Source organism: Pelodiscus sinensis, chromosome 2, assembly GCF_049634645.1.
Source record: "Pelodiscus sinensis isolate JC-2024 chromosome 2, ASM4963464v1, whole genome shotgun sequence".
Lineage (NCBI taxonomy): Eukaryota > Metazoa > Chordata > Testudines > Trionychidae > Pelodiscus > Pelodiscus sinensis.
Genome location: NC_134712.1, coordinates 125,325,487 through 125,331,486, shown reverse-complemented (window position 1 = coordinate 125,331,486; position 6,000 = coordinate 125,325,487). Strand labels below are relative to the sequence as shown.

General features: G+C 41.0%; 1 long non-coding RNA gene across 3 annotated transcripts in view; it reads left to right on the top strand.

Moving 5' to 3' along the window:
* Positions 1-1,311: 1,311 nt before the first annotated feature.
* Positions 1,312-6,000, top strand: part of LOC112547772 (uncharacterized) — a 129,716-nt gene continuing 125,027 nt past the window's right edge. For 2 of the 3 annotated variants that reach the window (XR_012901753.1, XR_012901751.1), the window contains exon 1: positions 3,637-4,000. This is a non-coding gene — a long non-coding RNA (uncharacterized LOC112547772). Of the gene's footprint in view, positions 1,421-3,082; positions 3,153-3,636; positions 4,001-6,000 lie in introns of those variants that run through there. The other variant, XR_012901752.1, reaches the window with a different exon arrangement.

Sequence of the window (6,000 nt, the reverse complement as noted above, 5' to 3'; positions counted from 1 at the left end):
GTTAGGAATTTTTTCCTGATGTCCAATCTAAACCTCCCTTGCTGCACTTTAAGCCCATTACTCCTTGTCCTGTCCTCAGAAACCAAGAGGAACAAATTTTCTCCTTCCTTCCTATGTTTAAATTTCAGAGAGGTAGCCATGTTAGTTTGTTTCAGCAAAAACAACAAGGATTCCAGTGGTACTTAAAAGACTAACAAATGTATTAAACTATTTTAGATTGGTATTGAATCTTTGAACTCAAAACTACACTTACTATTGATCATCCAGTTTTCATCACTATAGTATCTAGGCACTAATTATGTATCAGCATTTTTATAGATATGTTATTCTTTGTAGTCTCTTGAATAACACATGATTTTATGTACTTTTATAGTCCTAGAGTGAATTCCTGGCAAATTGATGGCAAAAGTTTTGTTGATTTCAGTGAGGATTTCACCTTTGGAATCTTAAAAATCCTTCTACTTTTCTGGACAAATGTGTTCCCTCCTCCCCCACTTGCAGGAACTGAGTGTTATTCACTGAAAATTCCCTGAAGGTTAGGATTGATTGCACCTGGAATATTATGAAATTTTATCTGATGTTTGTATAAAATTTGAGGTGTTTAAAAAATAAAAACCTACTTTCATGCAAAAGAAGTTCAAAGTTAGTCATATATTCAGATTTGAAGTCCAAAAGAGACTGTTAATGATATCTAACCAGACCTCTTGAATCACCTGCCCTGCTTTGAGTAATCTGCACCCTTTAATTTCTGTATCAAGCCCATAACTTTTTAAGAAAGATGCCCATTCTTTAAATCTAAAGACTTCAAGTGATGGAGAACCCACCACATCTGTAGGTAAGTTGTTCCAATGATTTATTGCCCTCATTGTAAAAAATCAGCACCATACTTCCCTGCTTTAGTTGCAAAACTGAACTCAACCTTTATGGAGCTGAAACTGGTGCTTCCAGTCTTCCACCACATCTAACATGAAGTAACAATACATATCTCCATAAAGCTTTTCATGTGACCGATTACTATTTTCAAAGTAATATCCTTGAGTTTTATGGAAAAGAAATATAGGAATAATTGTTACATTTTGTAATTTTCTTCACAAAAACAAATATGTTGAAATCCAGGTACGATTCAGTAAACGCTAAATGAACAACTCCCATGTCGAGTCTTTTGAAATAAGTTTTTTGGAAGCATAAATAATGCTGGGCCATGCAAACTTAAAAAAGGATTAACTTGCTGATAAACAGGATAAAGTACTGCCAGTTTCTCTCTTTCCATTTTCCTCCCTCATGTCTAAGTGTGTTTTATTAATATTATTTTTAAAGCAGGTTAGTTTGCTGAGGGAGTTACTTACAAAGATGATACCCATTCAGTGAAAATTATTTCTGTTTTCTCCTGCGGTGGAAAGGTTGAATGGAAAAAGCTTAGGTGAGTACTAAGCCTGGCATAAGCTGACATGTCAGCAGGGTTCCATAAATACGAGATTAGTTTTAGAAGTTCAGCAGGACAGAATAGTTCAAACCAATCATTTGGGGGTATACATTAACTTTTATGAAAAGGTGGAACATATTTTAATTCATTCTGACACAACAAGGATTAAGAATCAGAAAGTACAAGTCAAATGGTACCTCAGCCTTTGTTAGCACAATAGATGCTGTTGGCATGGCTTTAAAAATAGCCTATTTTAGGGCTTATCAAGGCCCACAATGAAAGTCCAACATCTTTCTTCATTTTTATATTTCAATGAGTGTGCCATACAACTAATTTTGAAATATTGTAACTACTTAAGGGAGATGTTTGATATTTAAATAAAACAATATTTTCTTCTGTTCTATGAGAATTTGAATGTTTATCTGAGAGAATGAACTATTACCAGGAATCAATTCTTAAAACACTGTGATTAGACATAAAATTGTTAGGGCCTTCATCCTGAAAATATGCATGTGAGTAACTATACACATGAAACTAGTCTCTTTTAAATTCACTGGGCATACTGGTGATCTGTCACCATATGTCAGTTTTTGCCAAAGAGGTTTCTTCTGCCATCAATGCATGCAGAGATTCTGTTCTACATAACAAGGGCTAAACAGGTACATTAATAAGAGATTAACTAACTCAATGGCATTATGTCCACATATACATTTGTGCAACCCCCTGAACAGCTATAGCTAAGGCTAGACACGTCTAGTGAAGTTTGAAGTATTCCTTCAGATTCCTTTCTACAATCATGTTTAAATGAAGAATAAATTAAATAATCTTTGCTCAGTTATTCATTGTCTAGGCTACGGTAAAAAAGTATTATTTTCACAAAACGGGTTCTGATTATTTTTTTTATACTCCGGGTAATTTAATTGTCCATTCTCTCCATCATTTCATCTTACTTGTAGTCAATAGGCTTAGTCTCGTTCTGCTCATTTCATGAATTTTTAAATGTTTGCTGTTTTTCTTATTTGTATTTAAGATTTTAAATTTGAAAATGATCTAAAATATTGTTTATTTTTATTTAGAATTCATGAAAAGATGTATAGTTCTTCTTTGAATGCTGGTCACTCTGTGCAGTCCACTGTAGGTACATGTGTAGTTCTTTAGACTCAGAAGAGAATTGCTGCAAGTGGTATCCATTGATTCATGCATGTGCCCCTGCTCTCTTCATGCTTCTTAGAGAAGAAGCAAGAGACTCAGGAGCAGATGGAGTAAACAGACCACTTTATTGCAGATATTCATTCCCCTCGTACCCGCAACACAACATTCCGAGGGAGCAATGATTTGGCACCAGTTACACTCCCTTGTCCATTTCGTATATTAATTCACACATATCTATCACTACTTCCCCATAATCCTTATGTAGTAATGTTAACCCCTATACAATAAATATTAACAGGCAGATTATGAATATTATTATACCTGCCTCTATTTACTGTTTACAAAATTTCTAATTAAATCAACATTTCTCTACACTCCATACTTTCTGAGTCAGCAGTTTACAGAGATTACAAAGGATGTGAGCCTGAAAGTATTTTTACAGAGCAAATAAGAGTAAGCAAAAGACAAAACAGAGAAGAACAGCTGCATGCTTATCTATCTTTCTAGGTTGCAAGACCGAAGGGAAAAAGCGAGTTCAAAGGACAATGCCTGCTGTAGCTGGACTCCTACCACTAATGTATAGCCATCCCTAACCCCTATTAATTCTTACATATCCCAACAATGCTCACTGCCACCAAGAGTATAATGAGTAGGGTGTGGAGCAATCATTTCTTCCATTCCTTTTTTATTGCTGCATGATCTGAATTGGAATCTCCAGTTTCAGTTTTCTTCTTCAAGACTGTACATATTTCAAAGTTTGTTAGTTTTATCTTTAGTTTCTTAGTGTAAGTATTTTTTTAATAATATTATTAGCAATTAGTTAGACTCCCTGTCCAGGAACCCAGCTGGTTCTCAATATGGGAATTGGATAATGCCCAGAACACCAGACTTTAAAAACTGTCTCTCCTTTCCTCCCTCCTTCTGACAGTGATGTCTACCAGTGCTGCCTATACTTCCTCAGGGAAGCAAATATATCTGCCAGATGTAATTCAAGTTGAACCTCTGAAATCCAAGTCTCTGGCCCTGCACCATCCATGGGGGGGAGGGAGGGGCTGATGGTGGCCAGGAGGTGGGGTAGGGGAGCAGCAGTTCCAGCAGGGAGGCTGAGCAACCATAGCTAGGCTGACAGGAGAATCAGCAGTTTTGATTGCAGAGAGGCCAAATCTTTGTGCAGCAGCGGAGGAGTGGCCCCCAACTGAGGACGGACCCTGAGCGCCACCAAGGCCGGCGGGCGGCCAGACCTTGGCCCCGGGGCCATAGGGACAGCCGTCGCCACCGGCGGTCGACCAGCCCCAACTCCGATGAGGGTCGAACCCCACCACGCCAGACCCGGAGGGAACGGCCAAGCCGAGAGCGGACCCGGCCAAGGGAGCTCTCCCCGGCGACTTCCCCCGAACGACCCAGGAGCCGAGTGACCGAGCCAGGGTAAGTTCTGGGGGTTGAGGCGGCGCCGCCAAGAGCTGCCAGGAGGGAGGAAGGAGCCCGGGGCAGGACACTTTTGGCGTCCATGGGTGGACGGGTTACGGAGGGAGTGACCCCCCATCCACCGCGCCGGGGCACTAGCAAGCCCCGACGCTCAGGGCCCCGGGCTGGGACCCGGAGAGAGGGTGGTTTGTCACCATGTTTCCACAGAAGTAATGAAAGGGGTTGGTAAACCATCATAAGTAGCCAGACAACTGTCATAAGGAAGTTAATAGTGTTTAGGACTTTGTCTACACTTTTGAGTTTAAAGTGCGGCCATGGCAGCATTGCCACAGCAGCACTTTAATATATCCACTTTCCCCCTCAATGTAGGCAATAGTCATTGTTCAAAGAGCTGAGCTAGTCTCAGACATTTCACTCAAAACACGCTGGTTAAAATAAAGCATCAAACAAGTTTATTAACTACAGCAAGATAGATTTCAAGTGGTCATAAGTGATAGCAAAGAAATCAAAACAGATTACAGAGTAAATAAAACCTCAAACTAAGTCTAAAATACCAGATAAATTTGAATGAGGAATCTGACCTAACTGCAGACTTGCAGATTCTAAAGGCACAAACTGATTTTGCATTACAGCTTGGGTTCCCTTCCCCCATTCTAAGTCATTTGTCTTTCACAACTTGTTTCAAGTGTTGCGTTTTGGGAGAGTGAATAAAAATTATGATGTTACTTACCACTTTATATTGTCCAATCCTATGGTCAGGATATGCTTTCTGCCCAGTTGGTGGGGAAAGTGGTTTGGTCACATGCCCTTGAATACTGTGCTGTTCATATCAGCCATTACTCATTGGTGGACTGAAATATTCACAGGAAGGCAAAGCCCTTTCATTGTAGGTATGTAAAATCCTAGTTAAAAAGATAACTAGTTAAATGGTTTAACCAGTTAACCATGATCTTGTGACTAAGTGCAGCTGGGGCCACCACACCACAGGGTGCTCTAGGCATGCAGGGCTGAGTCTGCTGCACTGCGGGCAGAGACTGCTATGGCCAGGCAAGGCCAGCCACACTTTGCCATGGGTAGAAGGTTGCTCCGGCTAGGCCAGGTCCACTGTCTCATGCTGTGGCTAGGGGCTTCTACAGCTTGATTGGTGCATACCCCACCTGCACCATAGTATGATTGGCCTGGCCTGGTTGGAGTGCCCCCTGAATGTGGTGCAGTGTGGTTGACCCATCTGAATTGGAGCAGCCTGGCCGGACCTACCACAATGCAGGCTGCTATGCCTGGGCAGAGCCCGCTGCACCACATTGCACCACAGGTGGGGACTTCAATGGCCAGGCTTAGCCAAGCTTGCTATACCATGCCGCGGGTGGTGGTGCTGCTCCAGCCCAGCATAGCCAGGGCAGCCGCCATGCCAGCTAACCAGTTACTCTGCTAAATGTGCCAGTAAGTGGATGCTTACTGGGTAACCAGTTAACTCTTTACTTCCTTATTCCATGGTCTGAGTCTTTATTGATAAGACTTTCTTCATGGTTGTACCTAAAAGGAAAGTTGTGATCATTACACAGATGTGACTACATTTGAAATACAAATATCCATAACTCCAGATACAAAAATGATACATAAAGGCATTTAAATAAAAATGTCCGCCGCTTTTTTCCGGCTTTTAGAAAAGCCGGAAAAGAGCATCTACACTGGCCCCGATCCTCCGGAAAAAAAGCCCTTTTCCGGAGGATCTTATTCCTACTTCAAAGGCATTTTTATTTAAATGCCGCGGGGGATATTTAAATCCCCCGCGGATTTCCCTATTACGACCTGTGAAATTAACATTTCGGAAAAGGGGCCAGTGTAGACGTAGCCAAATAGAAAAAGGATAATTATAGTCAGCATATCATAACTTTTCTATAGACACCTTATGAGACAGATACTGTGCAAGATGTAGCATAATAGTTATAGAATCATAGAGCTGGAAGAGACCTCAGAAGGTCATCAAGTCCAGCCCCCTG